The sequence below is a fragment of the Chiloscyllium punctatum genome, chromosome 14 (genome assembly GCF_047496795.1).
Source record: "Chiloscyllium punctatum isolate Juve2018m chromosome 14, sChiPun1.3, whole genome shotgun sequence".
Classification (NCBI taxonomy): domain Eukaryota; kingdom Metazoa; phylum Chordata; class Chondrichthyes; order Orectolobiformes; family Hemiscylliidae; genus Chiloscyllium; species Chiloscyllium punctatum.
The window spans coordinates 16,394,132-16,417,825 of record NC_092752.1 but is presented as its reverse complement, the minus strand read 5'-3'; the positions used below and the strand labels follow the sequence as shown (position 1 = coordinate 16,417,825).

Below are 23,694 nucleotides of genomic sequence, written 5' to 3'. Positions count from 1 at the left end.
CATGAGTCCAGGACAATCTTAATGATATAAGCAAGGCATTTTGAGAGAGATGTACAATTATCTAGGAGTACTAAATTAATCATAGCGTTTGATTGTCATAATCAGAACCAATCCTCTGAGTGGCTGGAAAATAATCCCATTAGAGCTTTACGGATTGCATATTTTACAGTCAACTGCCTCCTGTGTCTCAGCTCCCCTCACACCCTCCCCCCACCCAACCCTACCCCCATCAGAGCACATTGGCAGTTTCCTTTCAGAGTTGGGCTCTGCTTTATGTAAATCAAGAACCCCACAGGGCCATCTGTAATTTCCACACAAGGACAGGATCAGGAAGATTCATAGGTCGCATGGCTGAGGCAGCTTTAACGGAACCTTTTGGAAAATGCAAATATGGGGCATCATTATCCGTTCAGCAGGTATCGTTTTCTAAACTACTTTGATAAAAAGTATTCTGAGGGATGTGGTTGAAGTGTTCTTTGTGTTTTTGAGCCAGTCATCTTCCTGAGCTAATTTTTAAGCAGGTTATTTACTAGGTTGGCTTGACACATGCCTTATGCAGTGTGCTAAAGCAGCGAATACAGTCAATTAAATTTCCCAAGGGGTCTATTTGCAGGGTTGAGCATCTCTGGATATTTTGTAGGCGTCTGTTGCTCAGGAAAGCAAAAAGTACAAGAAACAAATGTGAGGGAACAGACTGTAGGAAAGAGAATAACTTGTTTTTTCAAGCCTGCATGGTTCACTGTGGCAATGGTACTCCCAAACCCCAGCCATGTTATCTCCTGGGAGAAGCACAAAACACAAAAAAGAAATCCAGGGGTAGTAAAGGGGAGAAAGGCACCTTTTAGACACACCCCTCAAGTAACTGAAAAGAGTCCAGGAGATCCTACTGATAATGCTGACATTGACAGTAGATGCACTTATCTTCCTTCCTATGAGATCTCTACCTCAGCCATGATTAGTCCAGTTGCCTCTGGAAGAGCTATCAGTACCCCCTCCTCCAACATCCAACCTTCAAAATTTAATGAATTGCAGAAGTTCACGACCTCTCATAGAACCACTTCCTAACAAGCCAGTCCCTATGTCTTTATGTCTTTATAGCCTAAACACAAGTTTGCCATCTTCCCTGATCTGCCAAGATGATCTCTGGTATGGAATCCTTACGCTGTCCATTAGCACTAGCAAGAAGCCATTGTGCACCAAAATCAGCTCTCTCTCTCTCTCTCTCTCTCTATTAGTGAGATTGGGCTTTACAGCAGCCCATGGATAATGGCCCTTGAACTGCTCACCACGTAAAATTAAGCTGAGCCCTGTTTTGTTGCTGTTGTTGTTTGCTATGTTTTGAATGGCATTTAAGAGTTAGGGAAGATTGGTGGTTCTTGCTGTTGCCTGGAGAGAGCCATGCTTGGGGGCTGGGAGGCTTTGCCCTTCTGCCATTGAGACTTAAGACAAGACCATCTGATGGGAGGAACCTTCAATCGTCTGTCTTAAAACCTGAACAAGGAAACAGTTTGCAGTGGAAGTCCGCACGCCCACGGTAATTACTTCCGATGGTTCTTTCTGGCAGCATCCTGACACAGCTGGTCCTTCCAAATTAGTTGCAAGTGACAGAACATGATGGTAAGTCGATAACATTTGTTCCTGGGCTTCCTGCTGCTTGGAAGATGGTCAAGGGGTGGGGTGTGGCAAACACTGCTGCAGTCAGATCTTCCTTTGCATATTCACATGAATGGTTCCGGTTGGTAGCAGGTGCACTAATCCAATTGAAATTAAATTAGTTTATAATTTATATTTTTTAATTAGCACACTATTAGTGATATAATTGGTATACCACCAGTTCTGCTGTTGGCATTGCTAATTAAGCCTGGAGCTTGAACATTTCAAATCTCAAATCACATCCAGAGGAGATCACAATGCATGGGATAGCACTTCCTTTACATCACATACAGTGAAATCAAAATTGTGTTTATAAAGGATTGTTTATATTTCTAAGATATATAGCAAAAAGGGCACGTTTCCTGACATAGCACTTTCCAACTAAATGTAGTTTTATATAAACTATACTGATGAATTATAACTAAGAAAGTGCACATTGATAAACACTTGTAGGTGGATCATTTTAATTTAATTATTATCAAGAAGACTGCTTCCAGAAATTTCATACTGTAGCTTTCACTTAAAGGCAATTACAGCTGCTTAATGCATGGGACCAAACATTTGTTTGACATCTCCTAATAAGCTCTCAAAAGCTATTTAATATTTCAGTGATTTTTTTTGCACTTTTCAAAAGATCAATCTGTAGCCTCCCAGCTCATTAGCTGGTTTGCATTTCAGAATGATGGCAATAGTGTGGGTTCAGTTTCCTGAGGTTAGTCTGAGGTCCTTATGTCGGCTCTGCCTTCTTGAATTTGCCCCTCACTTGGCCCTCAAGTTATACTCAACACTGACCTCCTCTCTCTAATTGAGAGCAGCATAAGTCTTTTGTTACAATGGCAACTTTCCCTTTCACTTGATGCACTCCCAGACCAGGTTTACCACAGGCCCTATACAGATTCCAATTGCTTGTTCCAAAAATATGTCATAACCCAACCTGAGAAGATTGTTCTTTCTTAAACCAATGTGAATTTTCCCATTTCCCACATAAACCATATTTAGATCACAATCTTGTGCTGTTCCTCTGATCAGAAAGCAAGGTAGACAGGGAGTTTACTTGTGTGAGAGGCCAAATATCAGCTTGTCAAAGGATGGATGAACTTTGCTGCTAATTTATTGGAACTTTAAAGATGGGTCAAGCCTCCCAATGCTAGGCCTTAGGAAGTCCATTTGCATGTCGAGCTGCTCATTAAAAGGCCAGCTTCCCCATAAATAAATTTCCTTTTCCTCTCAAGTTCGTGGCAAGCCATTGCTACATGCTACATTTCTAACTGTATTTAAGAGGCATGCAGCAGGTGAGGCACTGTTCTTACTAGAGTTTAGAGTGATGCTTGACCTCTTTGGGAATGTTTGTCTATGCCAAGTTGTGATTGAGATCTGATGGTTGTCATCTCACTTACATGGGGCACAGAGAATGACCCAAGGTGCCAGGCTGGTGTGTAATGAGTATGGGTCAAAGAGACTGGCCAAGGGTGCACATCTGCCTGGCCAAGAGAGGCAGGCTAATGGGGAAAGGATGGAAGGGATGGAATGTTTAGCTGTGGTAATCTACTCTAAGACTTCAGGTGATGGTCTTGGCTTGCAGTTAGTGTACGCCTGTCAAATATGGGGACAGCATCTTCAATCCTGTAGTGTGAGACTGTTGACAACAGTCTGTTCCTGCCCCAGCTGCGCTGAGCTACTAATGCATGTAAAAGCAATGAGCTGAGAACCACATAGTCACACGAGACAAGACGACTGGCCCTAGAGCGGACGTGATGTACACCTCCACATTCAATACCTGAGAAGATTGTTCTTTCTTAAACCAATGTGAATTTTCCCATTTCCCATACAAACCACATTTAGATCACAATCTTGTGCTGTTCCTCTGATCAGAAAGCACCAATAAACTCTCTGTCTACCCTGCTTTCTGATTAGAGGAACAGTATAAGATTGTGACCTAAATGTGGTTTGTATGGGAAATGGGACTGTCTAACAGAAGACTGCTCCTAGGATCATCTTGCATCTCAAGAAGGGCATTCAGCCCCATCATGTCTGATCATAGAATCCCTACAGTGTGGAAACAGGCCATTTCACCCAACAAGTCTACACCCACCCTCTGAAGAGTAACCCACCCAAACCCATCCTCCTACCATATTACTCTATATTTACCCCTGATTAATGCACCTAACCTACACATCGTTGAATACCACGGGCAATTTAGCATGGCCAGTTCACCTAACCTGCACAGCTTTGGATTGTGGGAGGAAACTGGAGCACCTGGAGGAAACCCACGCCAACATGGGGAGAATATTATATAAAAAGAGAGTAGCTAAAGTCAGTGGAGGCCCCTCAGATGATGCAACTGGAAAATTGGTAACAGAGATCAGGAATATGGCAGGAAATTTAAACCAATTCTTTGCATTGGTCTTTGCAGTGGAAAACATAAACATCCCAAAGACAAAACTAAGCAAGATGCTAACGGGAGGAAAGATCTTGTTACAGGCTCAATCAAGAAGGACAAAGTATTTGACAACTAATGGGATTACTGAATGCACAATTCACCAGGGCCTATTGGCCTGCATCTAAGAGTTTTAAAGGAAGTGGTTGCTGTGATATTGAAGGCATTGGTTGAAATATTCTAGAACTCACTGGATTTCAGAAGGGTTCCAGTGGACTAGAAAGCTGCTATTTTGAAACTCCTATTCAAGAAGAGAGAGAGATAAAAACAATTAACCTAACATCTGGCATTGAAAAATGCCAATGTCCATTTAGGAAGAAATAGCAGGACATTTAGAAAAGCTTAATGTAAACGATCAGAATCCACATGGTTTTGCAAAAGGGAAATCGTGTTTAGCAAAATGGCTTGAGTTCTTTGAAGATATAAAAAGTAAATTTGATAATGAGGAACTAGTAGATGTAGTGTGTTTGGATACCAGAATGAATTCAATAAGGTGCTACATAAAATGTTATTGCACAATCTAGGAGCTCATGGTATTGTGGGTGAAATAACGCCACAGAGGCCAGTATCCCATCACCAAGTCACCCTTCATTTACACATACACAGTACTTGACACTGGTCCAACTTCCTCAGAGCCAACTCTCCGAATGAACAGTGACACCCCTGCTTATATCCGTTGGCCAGGGCTCCCTGTTGGACCAGATTCCTAGGCCTGATTCCTGGGATGAAAAAGTTGACTGATCAAGAACAGCTAAACAAGTTAGACCTTTATTCATTATAGTTTGGAAGAATGAGTAGTGACCCTATTGAAAATACAAGATTCTGAGAGGGTAGATTTTGAGAAGATGTTTCCACTAATGTGACCATCTCAGACATACAGGAATTGTAACAGAATAAATTATATTTAAATTAAGTTATATTTTATACACATATTTAAAAGAGAGATGCAATGAAATTTCTTCTCCCAAAGTATATGGATTCTCTACCTCAGAGATTTGGGGAAGCTAGATCATTGAAAGTATTTAAAAAAGAGGTTGATAATTGTTTGAACAATCAGGGAGTTGACGCCTTGTTAAATGGTGGCGAAGGCTTGAGGGGTCAAATGGTTTACTCCTACTCCTATTTCTTACGTTCTAATATCAAACAATGCTGGAATTACTAAGCCTACTACACAAGTTACACATGGCATCCATCCTCCAGCTGGCAGACTGAAGAAACTTTGATTCAATTAGTCTGCGAGAAGTCAGGCCCAAAGTTGAAAGGTCAGGATTGTAATTGGTGAGCTGTTTCTTTCCCTGCTCCAGCAAAGCCTTGTTCATAACACGCTAAACATACATAGTCTATTTAAGTCAGCTTGTTAAACACTGATAAGAAGTTTTGATTACATTTCCCTCCCCCTTATTTTCTTTCTCATCTCTCATCTCTGTCTACCAGAAGTTTGGACTTTCCAACTATAAATCCCTTCTGGCCCCAGAGAAGATGTAGATTCCCTTTTCCTCAGTCTCTCCAGACTTTTTATTTGCACAAATATATTTTATTCATACATAAATTTTCATGTACACACATAACTTCATATATTTGCCATCAATAATGACAAGGTAAGCTTGTGGTTTGTGATGCCATCATTATTGTTCATTCAATCATAAATCAAATTTTTTGCATTATCACAATTTCATTCGTATGGTAAAGTGAAAGAATACCGTGCACGAAGTACGTTTTGAGATCATTCTTCTGCTACTCCAGACAACCTTCCTCTTAAATGTAAACTTTTTAAAAGTTTTCATCATCTCTCAATAGTTTTCTCTCCCATTTTCAAGCAGCGAGGTTATTTGTAATTTCAATTAAAGCCTTTGAACTGAACACACAAGAGGCCTTTGGCCTTGATATAATGATTTTCCATGAGTTGTAAAATCAATGGTTTTTGTTTATGCTTGTATGAAGAAAGTTATTTAGAAGAGGGAAGATATGGGTGCAAGTAGAAGGAGAAAGAATTCAGCAGGACATGGAAGGCATGTCATGAAGGGTCCATCTAAACATAGCAGAACACTCTAAACAAAGCGTATATGTTGCACTAACTGATAACAATGACATCAGTCAACAAATGTAACAGCACTGGACACTCTGTTTTATTATTCTCATTCTACTTCTTTCCTTAATCTTGTTTTTATCTTTGGTCAATAACTGCAACCACACTTTTCCCCCTATTTTCCCCTTGCATGCTCTCTTTGTTTACTCTCTTTGCTCCAAATTCTCTTTCCCTCCCCCTTATTTTCTCTCTCATCTCTCATCTCTGTCTACCAGAATTTTGGACTTTCCAACTATAAATCCCTTCTGGGCCCAGAGAAGATGTAGATTCCCTTTTCCTCAGTCTCTCCAGATTTTTTATTTGCACAAATATATTTTATTCATACAAAAATTTTTATGTACACACTGAGTTACTAAAACAGATTGGTTTTACACACTCTTTATATATATAGAGAACAGGGGCGGCTTGATGGCTCAGTGGTTAGCACTGCTGCCTCACAGCACTAGGGACCTCGTTTAATTCCAGCCTCAGGCAACTGGCTGTGTGGAGTCTGCACTTTCTCCTGTTGTCTGTGTGGGTTTCCTCTGGGTGCTCCAGTTTCTTTCCACAGCCCAAAAATGTGCAGGTTAGGTGGATTGGTTAACTTGCCCAGAGTGTCTGGAGATGTGTAGGTTAGGTGGATTAGCAATGGGGGTAGCAGGGATAGGGCAGTGATGTGAGTCTGGGTGAGATGCACTTTGGAGAGTTGGTATGGAGTTGTTGGGCTGAAAGGCCTGTTTCCACACTGTAGGAATTCTACATTTCTATGAACAAACATTGGAGTTTGACATTCTCTACAGTTCCAACAAACCCAAGGTATTTCTTACTTATGCAAGATATTATTTATATGATATAGCTGCTCAGATAATAGTATCAGGTGAAGAACTGAGCTGAATGTCCCTGCTTTGATCACACATTTATGCTCAATTAGCTGTATGGGTTAACCTCAGGGAGAGCATTAATCAGCCAGTGAGCCAGTTCTATCAACACTTGCCATGAAGACTTGCATTAAGCAAGGTACAATAGTGGCATTGTGGTGATGGACTAAGCATCCAGAGACCCAGGTTAGTGCTCTAGAGACACAATTCAAATCCTAACACAGCAGTTAATGGAGTTTAACTTTAATTAATAAATCTAGAAATGTAAAGTTCGTCTTTGTAATGGTGACTGTGATAACCATCATCGATTGCTGTTAAACAGGATACAGTTGAGAAAGAGATTGATGGATATCTATAAACTAATGATATCAAAAGATATGGGAATGATGTGGGAAAGTAAAGTAAATAATCAACCTGTAGTGATTGTACCAAGGTCAGCCAGGTAGTCCCTATAGAATATGAGTTTCCTGACTGGGTCTGTTAACCTGGTCCAATCAGGGAGCCCTGGCTGACAGATAAGAACAGGAGTGTTTGGAAAAATAAGCACTACCGCAGTTAGGTGGTAGTGTGGGGGTTTAAAAAAAAGAAAAAAAGAAAAAGAAAAAAAACAAAAAAAGGAACAGGAGTGTCAAAGGTTCTGTTCACTCTGAGAGTTGGCTCTGAGGAAGCTTGAGCAGTGTCAAGTACTGTGCAAGTATAAATAAATGGGTGACTTGATGAGGGGATACCGGCTACTGTGGAGCTATTTCACATTTGAAACCCAATTCATCTATTTAGCAAAAAAATCATTTGTTTATCTCTCACTTGAACAATTCCTCAAATTTCCACAAACCATTAATACAGTTATTAAGGAAGAGAAGAGAAAATGTCACATTATACTTGAGTAAGACAAAAGCAAAAAAAAAGAACAGGGGTGTCAGAGGTTCCGTTCACTCTGAGAGCTAGCTCTGAGGAAGCTGAATCAGTGTCAAGGGCTATGCACATGTAAATAAAGACTGACTTGGTGATGGGATACAGCCTTTCGGGGGGCTATTTCACAACCATATTTAGAATTGTGGAGCAGGCCATGGGGCTGAATGGCCTACTCCAGCTAACCATTCCACTGGTTGACTAATGTCCTTTAGGGAAGGAAATCTGCCATCTTTACCCAGCTTGGCCTGCACGTGATTCTGGACCCACAGCAACATGGTTGATTCCTAACTGCCTTCAGAAATGGCTGTGCGCGAGGCAATTTGGGATGGCCAGCAATTGTTGGCTTTTTCAGTGATGTCCACATCCCATTAAAGAAAAAAAAGATGGAGGCTTGGAATCAAAACATGAGTGGAGAGGGAGAACAGAGCTTTTGAAAAGTAACCACTAGTGATATACTCATAAACGTAGCCCAAAGCATGCTTATTATCATATACAGAACAGAATATTTATTCTGGTCTGCTACTAAAAGTACATTTGGCAATTGCTACCTCACAGGACAAGCTTCATATTGCTCCACTCTCTGCATTCAATCCCACTGCTGAGGTGTTGAACAAATGACTAGGATTTGATGCCATGACCCTGGTGCTGAGTAAATCTAATCAGAATTTCTTGTAGGGTTGCAGTGTGTTCAGCTATTTTCCTTTGCTCTTTCCAGCCCGGGTTTAAATCAAGCCTAGTTTGCAGATGCATATCTATTTTAACTGAAATACGTTTGGGTAGTTTCAATCGCGTTTGCAGTGTGGACAGTCTGAAGAAAGCAGCTGCTGAAAAATTCTGAGCAAACGCGTCAGGTCCGCTCAGACAAAATTGGTGTAGCTGTTAGAAATGTCACAAATGTCACAAAGCACAGGAACTGGAGGAAGGAGCCCCTACCATTGTGTATGTGAGTACATCTGGTTAGTGCCTGTCATGATCTCAGAAAGTCACAAAACACTGACAGCAATGAAACATTTTTGAAGTGGACTCACTGTTGTACAGTGGGAGATGTAGCAGTCCATTGCGCACAGTAAGATCCCACAAAATGCAATGAAGTAAATAAACAAATGTTGGTGGCTCGACTATTGTCAGTCAGGACACTGGGAAAAGTCCTTGCTCTTTTTTGACGTGTAAAATCTTTTATCCCTCCTGCTAACATGAACGACAGCATCACTGACAGTGCAACACTCCTTCTGAACCGCGTTACAGTGTCCACCCACATTATGATTTGGAATGAAGGTGCGTCGCTCCGAAAGCTAGTGTGCTTCCAATTAAACCTGTTGGACAATAACCTGGTGTTGTGTGATTTTTAACTTTGTACCACCCACATTATGTGTTCGGTGGAGTGGGCTACATTAAAATTTTTTTTTCACTCTACCGAATATATTTATACATACGCCCACAATTGCACACATTGAATATAAAGGAAACAGAGGATTGACATGCTTGTTATATTTTTAACTGTTGTTCACTTCCCTCTCTGTCCAGTCAACATTCTGATGACCTGCAGCCGACGCCATGCGCTCCCATTGTTTTTATAGAGAAAAGTGCGTGCGGTGTCTCATATGATCGCAGCGACCACAGCAACAATCCCTTTTAGCTCAGCAGTTGGCCGGCCTCTCACACTGGGAACATGCCAAGAAACCGAGGAAGTGCCAGAGCTTTTGAAAAAAAAGATACAAACAAATCAAGGATGTGGGAAGTCAAATCTTTTTGTAATTAACCAAGCATTCTGGAATACAACACAATGTGCTCATGTTGTCATAGCTCTAGCTGGGGGGAGAGATTACATAAAACATTATGTTGACCCCTGTTTATATATAGGAGAAAGTGAGGACTGCAGATGCTGGAGATCAGAGCTGAAAATGTGTTGCTGGAAAAGCGCAGCAGGTCAGGCAGCATCCAAGGAGCAGGAGGATCAGGAAGGGCTCATGCCCGAAAACGTCGATTCTCCTGCTCCTTGGATGCTGCCTGACCTGCTGCGCTTTTCCAGCAACACATTTTCAGCCCTGTTTATATATAGCTTATTTTTGGCGTGAAGTTGTCACTCTGAAGACCAGCATGTACTGTCCATGCACGGTTGTCCTAAGTGGTAGATTTTGTATTTGAAGTGATTTGATACAACCGACAGCGAGTTCAGAGAGCAGTAAATTGTAGAAACATCATGGTTTGGTAAGCGTTTGTCTGTTCAGGTAAGCTCAGGCCAGAACTCTCAGTATTTCTTCATGCAGTACATATTTCCATGATAGCCTTGCAGTTGACATCGCCGACTTAAGCTTCTCTGGTTGCAGCCTTCTTCAGCAGTCTCTCCTACGTCACTCTGTTGTCACTGTTTAATCACATCATTCCTCAGAGGCTCATCTGCGCATTTCTTAAACTTTATTTGTACATGGCTGGACCTGTACTTTGACTGAGGAAGGCTGGGAGCTCCGCTAGTGCAAACGGTTTTCACTTATTGAATATTTACACTATTTACAGAGTTAAGTTTCAGTAGGATTCTATAAGAATTTTCTTCCTGCAGATTTAATCTCCATGTGATCTCACATCACCTGACATATCATGAATGGTGCACTTTAGCTATTGACATTGCAGTGGTACAGTGGCTCAGTGATTAGCACTGCTGTTTCACAGTGCTCGATTTCAGCCTTGGATGACTGTCTAGTTGAGTTTGCTACATTCTCCCCGTGTCTGTGTGGATGCCCCCCCCCCCCCATCCCGCGTGCTCTGATTTCCTCCCACAGTCCAAAGATATTCAGGTTAGGTGGATTGGCCATGCTAAATTGACCTGTAGTATCCAGGGATGTCTCAGTCAGTTGGATTAGCCATGGGAAATATGGGATTGCAAGGATACAGTGGGGGCTGAGTCTGGGTGGGATCCTCTTTGGATGGGTGGTGCAGACTTGATGGGTTGAATGGCCTGTTTCCACACTGTAGGGATTCTATGATTAAAGCTGTTGAGCTGCTATACCACAGCAAACACATATACCATTCCATCTGTGTGTCAATTGAGTCACATATAGATCAAATCAAGTAAGCATGGCAGCTTCCATTCCCTATTAACTTCATATACTACACCTCCCCATATGTCTTACATCTACCCGTAACCTGTTCATGTTTTCCTTTTCCTTCAACCCAATGCCTCATTGTCTCTTATGCCAATCATGGTAATTATTACCCATACTCTTGGTTTTCTTGTAGGAGGTGTAGGATGCCTGGTCCCCATCTTCTTGTTTTCCATTGAAACTCCATTGTACCCACCTTAATGAGCATCCCTGTCAGGGTAGGCAAGATAACTCAGTCTATCTAGAAGACAGTGAGTTGATTCCGTCCTAGAAATGACTACTCCCTTGATTAACAGTCCTATATTTTTACTATAGAAATTTGTGACCACTTGGAATGAGACAAGGCCATTCAGTCCATCAAACCAGTGCAAATGGACTGTTTCTAAGACTACAAATATGCCAAAAAATCTCCTTGACTTGAATTTGGGTCTGAATAAGACTGAGATTTCCTGAACAGATAGAAGAGGTTATAGAGAGCTCCAAATGGAGTGGACTGTGCAGATGAATAGAGCTTGTTCTCCCATTCTCAGGCCAGTGATAATTTATAAAAATTTCTTGTGACAAAATAGGAAGTGAAAATCTTTAAGATGTTTCCATATTACATATATCCTCAATAACCTTTCAATATTCTGTTACTGTATTGCAGAAAGGGCAGAGTTTGATATGATGATTTAACATTTCTCTATGGAATTAAATGCTCGGATAGAGAATATATAATCGGTTTATATTCAATTGCATTCAGATCAATGGTTCACCTCAAACTCTTTTTTTGAGAATGAGATATTGTGCTTGGGTATAACGTTTGGGTTTGGGAATCAAGGAGGGATTTTCTTTTGCTTTCCTGGAAATAATTGAGTAGGAATTTGTTCATAGAAGGAGGAGAACAAACCTTTTCACAACACTGAAAGGTTCTTGAAATGGTTCTGTATCTATATTTTCCTGTCTGTCCTTTTTTACAGTATTTTTTATAATAAACATATTTCACCATGTACTCCTTTAAAACATCATCTTCGGTATCTTTGTGATTTAATTTTTTGCTACTCTTTTTCTTTCACCTTTCCAGTTTTGCAGCATCTTGCACTTTCTATGATTGTGTACTGCAGTGTTTCATGTAAGTCAGACTCCACTTCAATTTGACGAGTTTTGCAGGTTGTTGATAAGAAAACCTTGATGACAATACTCAGTAAAGGCTGCCTTAACAATCAGAACAGAGTTTCTATTCAGGCACTCGCTCTTTCCAATGCTGGAATGATAGTTTCAATTTACTACTGCTTAGCAAGGGATTTTTAGATTCTCCGATACTGTTGAAATTCAGTGTACTATTGTATCAAGTTGGTATAGGATATCTGGTCACTGTTTAAATTAGAGGCGCTTTTGTATATGTGCGTGTTGTTTCATCTGTGGATGCTATTGTATCTATGGATGCTGTTGAATATCTGGGTGCTGTTGAATATCTGGATGCTTTTGGATATTGAGGTGTTGTTGAATATCAAGGTGCTGTTCAATATTAGGGTGCTGCAAAATTTCACAATGCTGTTCAATATTAGGGTGCTGCTGAATATCAGGGTGCTGTTCAATATTAGGGTGCTACTGAATTTCAGTGTGCTGTTCAATATTAGTTTACTGCTGAATATCAGTGTGCTGTTCAATATTAGGATACTGCAGAATATCAGGGTGCTGTTCAATATTAGGGTGCTACTGAATTTCAGTGTGCTGTTCAATATTAGTGTACTGCTGAATATCAGTGCGCTATTCAATATTAGGGTACTAATAAATATCAGCGTGCTGTTCAATATTAGGGCACTGCTGAATATCAGTGTGCTGTTCAATATTAGGGTACTGCTGAATTTCAGGGTGCTGTTCACTATTAGGGTGCTACTGAATTTCAGTGTGCTGTTCAAAATTACTGTACTGCTGAATATCAGTGTGCTGTTCAATATTAGGGTGCTACTGAATCTCAGGGTGCTGTTCAATATTAGGGTGCTACTGAATCTCAGGGTGCTGTTCAATATTAGGGTGCTACTGAATTTCAGTGTGCTGTTCAATATTAGGGTACTGCTGAATATCAGGTTGCTGTTAAATATTTGGGTGCTACTGAATTTCAGGATGCTGTTCACAATTAGGGTGCTGCTGAATTTCAGTGTGCTGTTCAATATTAGGGTATTGCTGAATATCAGTGTGCTGTTCAAAGTTAGGGTGCTACTGAATTTCAGGGTGCTGTTCAATATTAGGGTGCTGCTGAATTTCAGTGTACTGTTCAATGTTAGGGTGCTACTGAATATCAGCATGCTGTTCAATATTAGGGTATTGCTAAATTTCAGAGTGCTGTTCTCTATTAGGGTGCTACTGAATTTCAGGGTGCTGTTCAATATTAAGATACTGCTGAATATCAGTGTGCTGTTCATATTTGGGTGCTACTGAATTTCAGTATGCTGTTCATTGTTAGGGTACTGCTGAATATCAGTATGCTGTTCAATATTAGGGTGCTGCTGAATATAAGTGTGCTGTTCAATATTAGGGTGCTACTGAATTTCAGGGTGCTGTTCAATATTAGGGTGCTGCTGAATATCTGGGTGCTGTTCAATATTAGGGTGCTGCTGAATCTCAGGGTGCTGTTCAATATTAGGGTGCTACTGACTTTCAGGGTGCTGTTCAATATTAGGGTACTACTGAATATCTGGGTGCTGTTCAATATTAGGGTGCTGTTGAATTGTAGGGTCCTGATGCAACTTCTTATTGCTGGTCAGTATTTGATCTAATTGCCATGATTGTCCCAGTGAAGTTCTCTGGTCAAGATCTTCAGCATTTCACTGATCAGCCTGATCTCTATGTTCCATCAATTCTCATTAATGTAAGTGAATTGTTGCTGGTGATTGTTTGGAAGCAGCAGAACATAAAAAAGATCCGAAACCATGTTAAATTTATTATAGGAACGGAAGGTGCTGAAAAAAAACCCAGCAAGTCTTGCAGCATCTGTGGAGAGAAAACAATTAATGTTTCAAGTCCAGCGACCCTTCTTCAGAACTGAGGGCAACTCGGAAAAGGTGGTATTTATAGTGAAAAAGGGGAAGGGGGCAGAGGGTGTGGTAGAGGAAAAAAGTGAGTGGATAGGTGATGATGGAGCCCAGAGACTGAGAGAAAAACAAAGTTAGATGGACAAACAGATTGCTGATAGTAAGCCAGTGAAGAAGAGGAGCTGGCTACATAATAATGGGGTTTATGAGTAGTTGAAATTGTGGTGGCTGTGCTGAAAGGAACCCATGTCAAGACAGGACCTGGGGTGTGACGCTGGGTAATAGACGTGGAAGGAGGTGTTCTTGCTGTAAAATTGTTGAGTCCTGAAGACAGTGCGGTCCCCAAGCAGAGTATTGTTCTTCCAGCTTGAATTGAGTCTCACTGGAGCACTGAAGCAAGCCTGAGACAGAGATGTCAGCATGGGAACACTTTGGTGTGGCAAAGTGACAGGCAGCTGGAAGCTCTGGCTCATTTTTGCAGACAGAATGTAGGTTTTCTGCAAAACAGTTGTCTCTCAGGTGTAGACGTAACTGCATTATTGTTTTGAGTACATATTAAACTCAAAACATCAATTCTGTTTCTCTCTTCAAACATGCTGCCAGAGGTGCTGAGTTTTTCCAGCACTTCTGGTTTTGTTTTTATTTCTGGTCTTCAGCATTCAGAGTATTTTGCTTTGCTTTCATTTGAGTGTTAAAAATTTACACCTTGGTTCTTTGAGAGATAATTTCTATCCTACTTTGCACATCAGTTGATGTATATCAATATAATTATTGTGCTCCTTGATCTACCCACACAGTTCTATTTTGATCTTTGAAATCTGATAAGATGTTGTTCCCTGCCATGATGAAATGGGATCAATGCTGGTGATGATAATATCAGCCTGCTGTGATCAACAGTGACAGAGGTCACAAGGCGATTTGTCAATGTCAAAACCAATCACAGAATGTGCTTGTGTTTGAAAGGATCTTTGTACTTATTCAGAAATGGCGAGGGCATGGGGCAAGATGGATCATTGTGGAGAATTGATCATGTTTTATGAATGAGTAAAGACAGCAGACAAAAAGAAAAGAAAGGCAGAAACTATTAATGATAACAACAATCCCACCAAAGAAGAAAGCAGATGTACAAGAATGATACCTGGACTTCAGGGGTTAAGTTATATGGGGACATTATACAAATTAGGCCGGTCATCTTTGTAATTTAGAAGGTGAGCTGGTCAAACTCTTCAAGATATTGACAGAAAAAGACAGGGCAGATAAAGATAAACTGTTTCCCTTGGTTGGGAATTCTAGATCTAGGGAGCATAGCCTGAGAATTAGGGCCAGCCAGTTCAGGAGAGATGATAGGAAGCACTTCTAAACACGAAGAGTGGTAGGTGTTTGGAATTCTCTTCCACACTAGATCAGTTGTCAATTTTAAATTTAGATAGATAGATTTTTGTTAAGCAAAGGTATCAAGGGATATGGGCCAAAGACAGGTATAGGAGCTAGGCCACAGAGCAGCCATTATCTCATTGAATGATGGAACATGTTGTTAGAGCTGCTGAGTTTTTCCAGGGGCTGAATGGCCTATCCCTGTTCCTATATTCTATGTAAGAAACCAATTTGATTCTAGATTTGTGCTGTCTATGTGACAGCTATAGCTTACACTGCCCACAGTCAATGAGTTTGGGCCACACTGTGCTCACTACTAGTTGTGTTTCACATTGTGTCCTCAGTATCATGCTAAATTCTCTGTTGTTACAGCTTGCACTGTTACCCTCAATTGTTATGTCTCATTCTGTGCTCTAGGTTGTTTTGGCTCATCTTATGCCCTCTGTTATGCATCTCGCCAAGCTTGCAATGGTTTGATGATAAGTACTGTTCCATTATTTATCTTCATCCTTTAATTTTTCTACCTTCAACAACTGCGTGTTATTCAGCGGCAACAATTATAGTGCTAGCGCAAGCCAAAATTGCTGCTTCTGAATATTAATAAATTAAACATTTACTTATTTTTGTGACACGATTGCCTCCTCGTTGTATGTCATAATTACTTCTTTCAGTCTGTTTCATCTCTCAATTTAAGAGCCTTCTTTGTTGCAAATTACTACAGCCTTCAATTCAGAGCCTCACCCATAACAATGAGATTTGTGTTTGCCACTCAGTGCAGATGATGGTTGAAATTAAATGTCATTCCTTCTCCACACAACACTGACAATATTTCAATATATAGTGCCCTAATTACTTACGGATGTTCCATTGTTGCAAAGATATTATATAAATGCAGCTTCTTGCTGCTACACTTCCTCTAGACGAACACAATTCAGTAAGGTCAATGAATGCTGAATTTTGGAGCATTGTTTAATTCATTCATGGATCAACACGAGTTTTTGGACAGTGTGGAGACTATGCATTTTAAATCTGAGAATTACAATTCCTGTAAAGGCTAATAATTATAAAAGGATATTTGAATGTCCCCTGACTGGAAGGGGTGCTTGACAAGATTTCATATTTTGAGGTTTTTCTGTAACAAACAAACTAAATGAAAATGTCTAAATATGATTTTATGTTTATCCTCTCAAAGACATTTTATTTTTCAAAATATTCAAAAATCCTTCTCTTCAGGTACAGCTTGTTCCAATTCTTAGCTAGATACGTTCTCTGGGAGCAAGTCTAAAATTATTTTGAACTCTGACTGGCTTGTTTCCTTTACCCTTTTCCAAAAAGGTAACTTCTAATCTCCAAGCTGACTACCACAAATGTACCCTGGCAATTCTTCCCTCTAGCCAATATTCGGTAAATCGTCTCATTCTGTTTCAGTCTTCATGAAGTTGGCCTATTCAATCTGAATATGAAACTCTACCTGATTCTACATGATCAACAAAAGAGACTCGCTGCTTCTGTCTACACACACACATACATATTCTTGCAGACTGTCTATGTCTAAGAGAATCACAGATCTCATATCTGTGACCCAATTTTATGATGCCATCCCATGGACTTCTCCTTTCTAATGATCTATTTTCAAAGGTAATGTGATTCATACGGGCTTTGTTCCAGGTAAAAATGCTTTTTAGCAGCCTTTTACAATCTCAACTGCATCCTGTCTTGAAATTAGAGGGGCAACGTACAGATATGAAATAGCTGGAGTCAAAGATACTTCCAAGGAGGTGTACAGGTAGCAGTGTGGGAGTAGGAAGACATTAGAACCTACAGAGTCCCACCAGCTCAATGACAGGGCAAATGTGTTCAAGGAGGATGATGTAGTTCATCCTTGTCAATTGCTGCAACAAAAGGATGAGAAGAGCTACTTTACCTTTGTAAAAGTTACATACAGTCATTCCTAATTCAGGTTTTATGAGTGTTTGTGCTTGCTAGTTGGACAACAGGCAAGAGCCCTTCATTATCTCCTTTGAGGAAGGCTGTCATTTAATTGCCAATCAGGAATACCATTGGATGAATCCCAGTGGAGTCGGGAAGTGGTCCTTAAGCAGAAATTGTCAATGGAAGGGTTTCAATTGGGGCAGGAAGGTAGTCCGTGAGCCTTCCTACACTGGACTTCATTGGAGAAAGGTGGGTAGGTGGTGGTGTTCCCACTGTGCATCTCTAGCCCAATTCAGCCAAACCCAGGAGGTGAGAGCCTAATGGTGTTATCGCTAGACTATTAATCCAGTAATTCAGCAAATGTTCTGGGGACCCAAGTTCAAATCCCATGACTACAGGTGGTGAAATTTGAATTCAACAGAAAGAAATCTGGAAACAAACGTCTAACGATGGACACAAAACCACTGACGATTGTTGGAGTAAAACCCATCTGGCTGATTAATGTACTCAGGGAAGGAAACCTGCAATCCTCACCTGGTCTGGCCTACATGTGACTCCAGACCCATAGCAATGTGGTTGGCTCTCAACTGACTAGGGAATGAAATTGCCGAGCTAGTAATTCAGTTGTATCAATTGCTATGAGGTGTAAACAAATAAATCAAACCGGATGGCTCATCTGGCATCGACTTAGGTACCAGAAAAGACAATGGCAGAACCAGCCCTGTCAACCCCGAAAAGTACTTCTTGTGAACGTGAGTGGTCTAGTGCCAAAATTGGGACTCACTCACAGACTAGTCAAGCAATAGCCTGATATAGTCATAGTCATGGAATCATACATGACAAACGATTTCCCAGACACCACCCTCACCATTCCTGCGTATATCCTGTCTCACCAGCAGGACAGACACAGTAGAGGTGGTAGCACAGTGGAAGGGAGTTGCTTGGGGAGCCCTCAACATTGACTCCTGACACCATGAAGTGTCATGGTTCCAAGCTAAACGTGGGCAAGGGAACCTCCTACTGATTACAACATACCACCCTCCCTTGGCTGATGAATCTGTACTCCTCCATGTTGAACAACGTTTGGAGGAAGCACTGAGGGTAGCAAGATGCAAAATGTACTCCGGGTGGGAGATTTCAATGTCAGCATTACTGATCGAGCTGGTCATGACCGAAAGGACATAGTTGTAAGATTAGGTTTGAGGCAGAGGGTGAAGGAACCAATAAGAGGGAAAAACATTCCTGACATCATCCTCACTAATCTGCCAGCTGCAGGTGCATCTGTCCATGACTGTATCGCTAAGAACAAAGTCCTGCCTTCACATTGAGACTACTCTCCACCGTATGGTGTGGCACTATCACCATGCTAAATGGGACAAACTTCGAACAGATGTAGCAACTCAAGACTGGGCTTTGATGAGGGACTGTGGGCCATTGGCAGCAGCAGAATTGTACTTCAGCACAATCTATGACCACATGGCCCGGCATATCCCCCACTCAACCGTTACCCATCAGCCAGGAGATCAGCCCTGGTTCAATAGAGAGTGTGGGAAGGCATGATAGGAGCGGCACCAGGCATATCTAATAATGAGGTGCCAACCTGGTGAATCTACCAAACAGGACTATCTGCATGCCAAAAAGCATAAGCAAATGATAGACAGCATTAAGCAATTCCATGACTAATAGATCTGATCTAAGCTCTGTAGTCCTGCCATATCCAGTTATGAATGATGTCGGGCAATTATATCCCCATTCTCGATGATGAAAGAGCCCAACATATCAGTGCAAGAGATAAAGCTGAAGCATTTGCTGTTGGACAGATAGATAGGTTCTTGATAATGAAGGGGATCAAGGGTTATGGGGAGAAAGCCGGATAATGAAGTTGAGAACCTTATCAGCCATGACTGAATGGTGGAGCAGACTCGATGACTGAATGGCTTAATTTCTGCTCCTATGTATTATGGTCTTATGGAAAATGCATTTCGGTCTCCTCCGGTAGTCTCTAGCATTACGGATACTAGTCTTCAGCCAATTTGGTTCACTCCATATAATATCAAGAAACAGTTGAATGCACTGGGCACTGCAAAGGCTATCGACCCTGACAGCATTCCAGCAATAACACTGAAGACTTGAGCTCCAAGACTTGCTGCTCTTCTAGCCAAGGTCTTCCAGTACAGTTACAATACTGGCATTTCCCTGACAATGTGGAAAATTGCTTGGGCATTAACTGACTGCATGTCTAGTAAGCTAGTCTGATGAAAGGTCATCGAACTGAAACATTAACTCTGTTTCTGTCTTCACACATGAGTATTTTTCACATTTGTTTTTACGTCTTCCTGTGGGAAAGCTTCTCTTTACTTACTCATTAAGATACTTCAGGATGCAGAGTACCACCATTAAAACTCCCTTTATTCTCCTTTCCACTGAGGAGAGTAATTCTAGCTGCTTCACCAGCTCCACATTATTGGGGTTCCTCATTTCCACTAGCGTTCTAGTAAATCTCGTGTCTCAAAGAGCTCTATGACTAATTAAGCACTTTTGAGATATACAGATATGTGCTATAGGCAAATGCATCAGTGAATTTGTACAAGGGAAAATATCAAAGATAATCTGTATTTTTGTGTCTTGTAAAGGGATAAATGTTGAGCAGGCCACTAGAGTCCTCCTTGTCTTTTCTCAAATTGTGCAATGGCATCTTTGCATCTGTCTAAACAGGCAATTGGGACTTGAATACAATGGCTAGGATTTAATGTACCTGACAGCGGTATTGCCCAATGCTGGCATGGGGAAAGCCATGTGAATCCCATGAAATCCATGGGCTGCTATAACATTCTAGTCAGCTCAGTGATAATGGATTTCATGTGGTTCATTAATGACCTTAATTGACCATTGTAGATATTTTCCAATCAACCTTTTCAGAGATTTGGCAATATGCACCTGAAGCAAGTAGGACGTGAACCTGGGCCTCCTGGTTCAAAGGTAAGAACATTACCACTGCACCACAGGAGCCCTATATTTTTACACACCTCTGAAGCAGGTGGGACTTGAACCCAGGCTTTCCTGGTACAGAAAGAGGGACACTACCACTACACCACAAAAGCCTACTAATTGACTGTTCTACTGTGAGCAGGTCAGGTTTGCGCATTGGCCACTTCCTGGCTCTAATTTAATTATTTGATGCATATCTTGTGACATAGTGGGCATGACTGCCATGTTTCATTTCACAGTGGTCTGGATTAAACTCCACCCAATGGCCAGTGAAAGTCTCTCCTGTCTTGTCTTTCAGATTTTTTCTAGTCCAAGAATCTTTGTGTGCGAGAAGAGTTGGACCTCTAATATTTCCTATGAGAATGAAAAATCTGATTTCAGTGGAGAACATAATTGCAACACAGGATGTTTAGAACTATTTATCAAATGCATCTACTTTCAGATAAGATTGGAAGGTTACATCTTTCTCCTTGGCCACATTCACTGGAGGCTTCTATGATTACAAAACTCATGTTGAGAGCTTTTACTTTCTTCCCTCTGATACACTTCGCCACAGACAATTGAATTAGGATAGTATCGGGTTCTGAAGACAACAAGAAAAATGCTTCAAATGTGCTCTTGTGTTTTTTTAAAACCTATACAGTAATGTTAGATCTGCTTTTGCTATTATTCAGAAAGGATATCCTTTCCTTGCTGACGTACTTGAGAATGCTCTGAAATGTAGCACTAGTGAGGGGATAGTGCAGAAAAAGGTCACACACATTTGGAGGATTGTGAAGCAGACATTCTGTTGTGTTTTCTCTGACTTTCTATAATAGTTAGTCAGCTCATGTCAATTAAAGGCATGTTATTGACTTGTTTAGGAGGCAGTTGAGACAATGATAGGGATAATGGGAATATAACTTGAAATAAAAGGAAGAGATTCCTGGTGTCCTACAAGGATTTGTACTGCAGCCTTAACTTCTTCTTTTGGGCTCTCCCATGTTGCTTAGGATTGCTCAATGCTGGTATGGCATCCTTCTTCATTTCCTTCACCCATTCCTTTTTCAGACTCCTCTTTCAACCTGGTGGTAAGACCTCGTCCCCTACTTCCTGGCATTCTGGACTCCATCACTCGCCTGAATTAAAGCAAACTACTGCCGATGCTGGAAATCTCAAATAAAAACAGAAAATGCTGCACAAACTCAGCTGCTCTGGCAACATCTATGGAGAGAGAAACAGAGTTAATATTCTGAGTCCGATGTGACTCTTTGTCAGAACTGAATGGGTTTGCAAAAAAATGTGCTTTTTATACTTTTAACAAACTTGGATGAGCCTCCAGTGTTCAGATGATATGGAGGCCCACTGTAAAAGTTGCTAATTGGGCTGAAAGAGAAATAGAGATAGAGGTGAGTATAAGTCAAGGAGTGGAAAGATGAAAACATAGTTCTTTTGCTTGCGTCTTGTTTTCTTTGCAGACACAGATGCTGCCAGACCTGCTGAGTTTCTGCAGCACTTTCTGTGCTTGTTCCATTACTTGCCTAACCACTTTTCCTCCCCCCCTTTCTCTCTCTGCCAGAGATGACCATACCATTTCAATCTCTTCTTGGCTACTTCCTTTGAAGTTCCTGCAATTTTCACTTACCCTCTGATATGCTCATTTCCAATTTTATCCTTTCTTGTTCCTCCTCCTATTAATCTCAGCATTTGCATTTCATTAGTACCTTGTCATTGTTCCTCTCTTCTTGATGTTACCCAAGTTCCTGTCATAAATGCATCAAGGCTGGCCTCACAACTCTCTTGAGGCAACTCTCTTAGCAGAGCGCTTTAGGGAACATCTCCGAGAAATCCACTAATATCATTTATTGTATCCATTGCTCCCGATGTGGTCTCCTCTACATTGGGGAGACTGGGCGCCTCTTAGCAGAGCGCTTTAGGGAACATCTCCGAGACACCCACACCAATCAACCAAACCGCCCCGTGGCCCAACATTTCAACTCCCCCTCCCACTCTGCCGAGGACATGGAGGTCCTGGGCCTCCTTCACCTCCGCTCCCTCACCACCAGACGCCTGGAGGAAGAACGCCTCATCTTCCGCCTCGGAACACTTCAACCCCAGGGCATCAATGTGGACTTCAACAGCTTCCTCATTTCCCCTTCCCCCACCTCATCCTAGTTTCAAACTTCCAGCTCAGCACACTCTCCTTGACTGGTCCAGACTTGTCGAACCTGCCTATCTCCTTTTCCACCTATCCACTCCACCCTCTCCTCCTTGACCTATCACCTTCATCTCCTCCCCCACTCACCCATTGTACTCTATGCTACTCTCTCCCCACCCCCACCCTCCTCTAGCTTATCTCTCCACGCTTCAGGCTCACTGCCTTTATTCCTGATGAAGGGCTTTTGCCCGAAACGTCGATTTCGCTGCTCGTTGGATGCTGCCTGAACTTCTGTGCTCTTCCAGCACCACTAATCCAGTACTCACAACTCTCTTGTCAATTCTTCCTTTGGATACTCAACTACTTTTCATATTTAGCAATGACCTAGATGACTCAAAAGAGAGCCATGCATCAAATCTCTCTGTTGACACAAAGGTCGGAATCAACAAAGTGGACAAGAACATTAAATTAGAATGATGCATTAATATACAAATGAGTGGGTGGAATGGTAAGTGGGTTTTAATGTGTGAATTTATCTGTGTAAGTCAGTCATAAAGTTATTGAGGTTTACAGCATGGAAACAGGCCCTTTGCCCAACTTGTCCATGATTCCCAATTTTCAGAATTAATCTAGTCCCACATGGAGATCGACATCCCTCCATACCTATCTCATCCATGAACCTGTCCAAATGTTTCTTAAATGACAAAATTGTACTCTCCTCCACCACTAGCTCTGGCAGCCCATTCCAGACACTCACCACCCTCTGGACCTTATCGTATCTCTTCTCTCTCTCCTTAAATACATGCCCTCTAGGTTTACCATGGGAAAAGCTGTTGGCCATTGACAGTTTCTATGCCTCTCATGATTCTACAGACTTTCATTCACCACTCGGTCTCCTACACACCAGGGAAACAAGTCCCAGCCTATCCAGCCCCTCCCCACAACTCAAACCTTCCAGTCCTCTGAAACCATGAAAAATCAGGGGGGTCAGGACTGGCAGTTAAACATCCAAGGGTTTTCAACTTATCGAAAAAACAGGGAGGTGGGCAGAGGGGGCGGGGTTGCCTTGTTAGTTAAGAACAAAATTAAATCTATGGCACTGAATGACATAGCGTCGGATGATGTGGAGTCTGTGTGGGTGGAATTGAGGAACCACAAAGGCAAAAAAACCATAGTGGGAGTTATGTACAGACCTCCTAACAGTGG

The 23,694-nt window shown here is 41.5% G+C and overlaps 1 protein-coding gene across 1 annotated transcript in view; it reads left to right on the top strand.

Annotated features, from left to right (window-relative positions):
- The first annotated feature begins 393 nt into the window (after nucleotides 1-393).
- The window catches only part of LOC140485619 (chondroitin sulfate N-acetylgalactosaminyltransferase 1-like), a 312,994-nt gene continuing 289,693 nt past the window's right edge, over nucleotides 394-23,694 (top strand). Inside the window, exon 1 of the mRNA XM_072583951.1 lies at nucleotides 394-416. The gene's annotated coding sequence lies outside the window, so the exon portion shown is untranslated. The remainder of the gene's footprint in view (nucleotides 417-23,694) is intronic.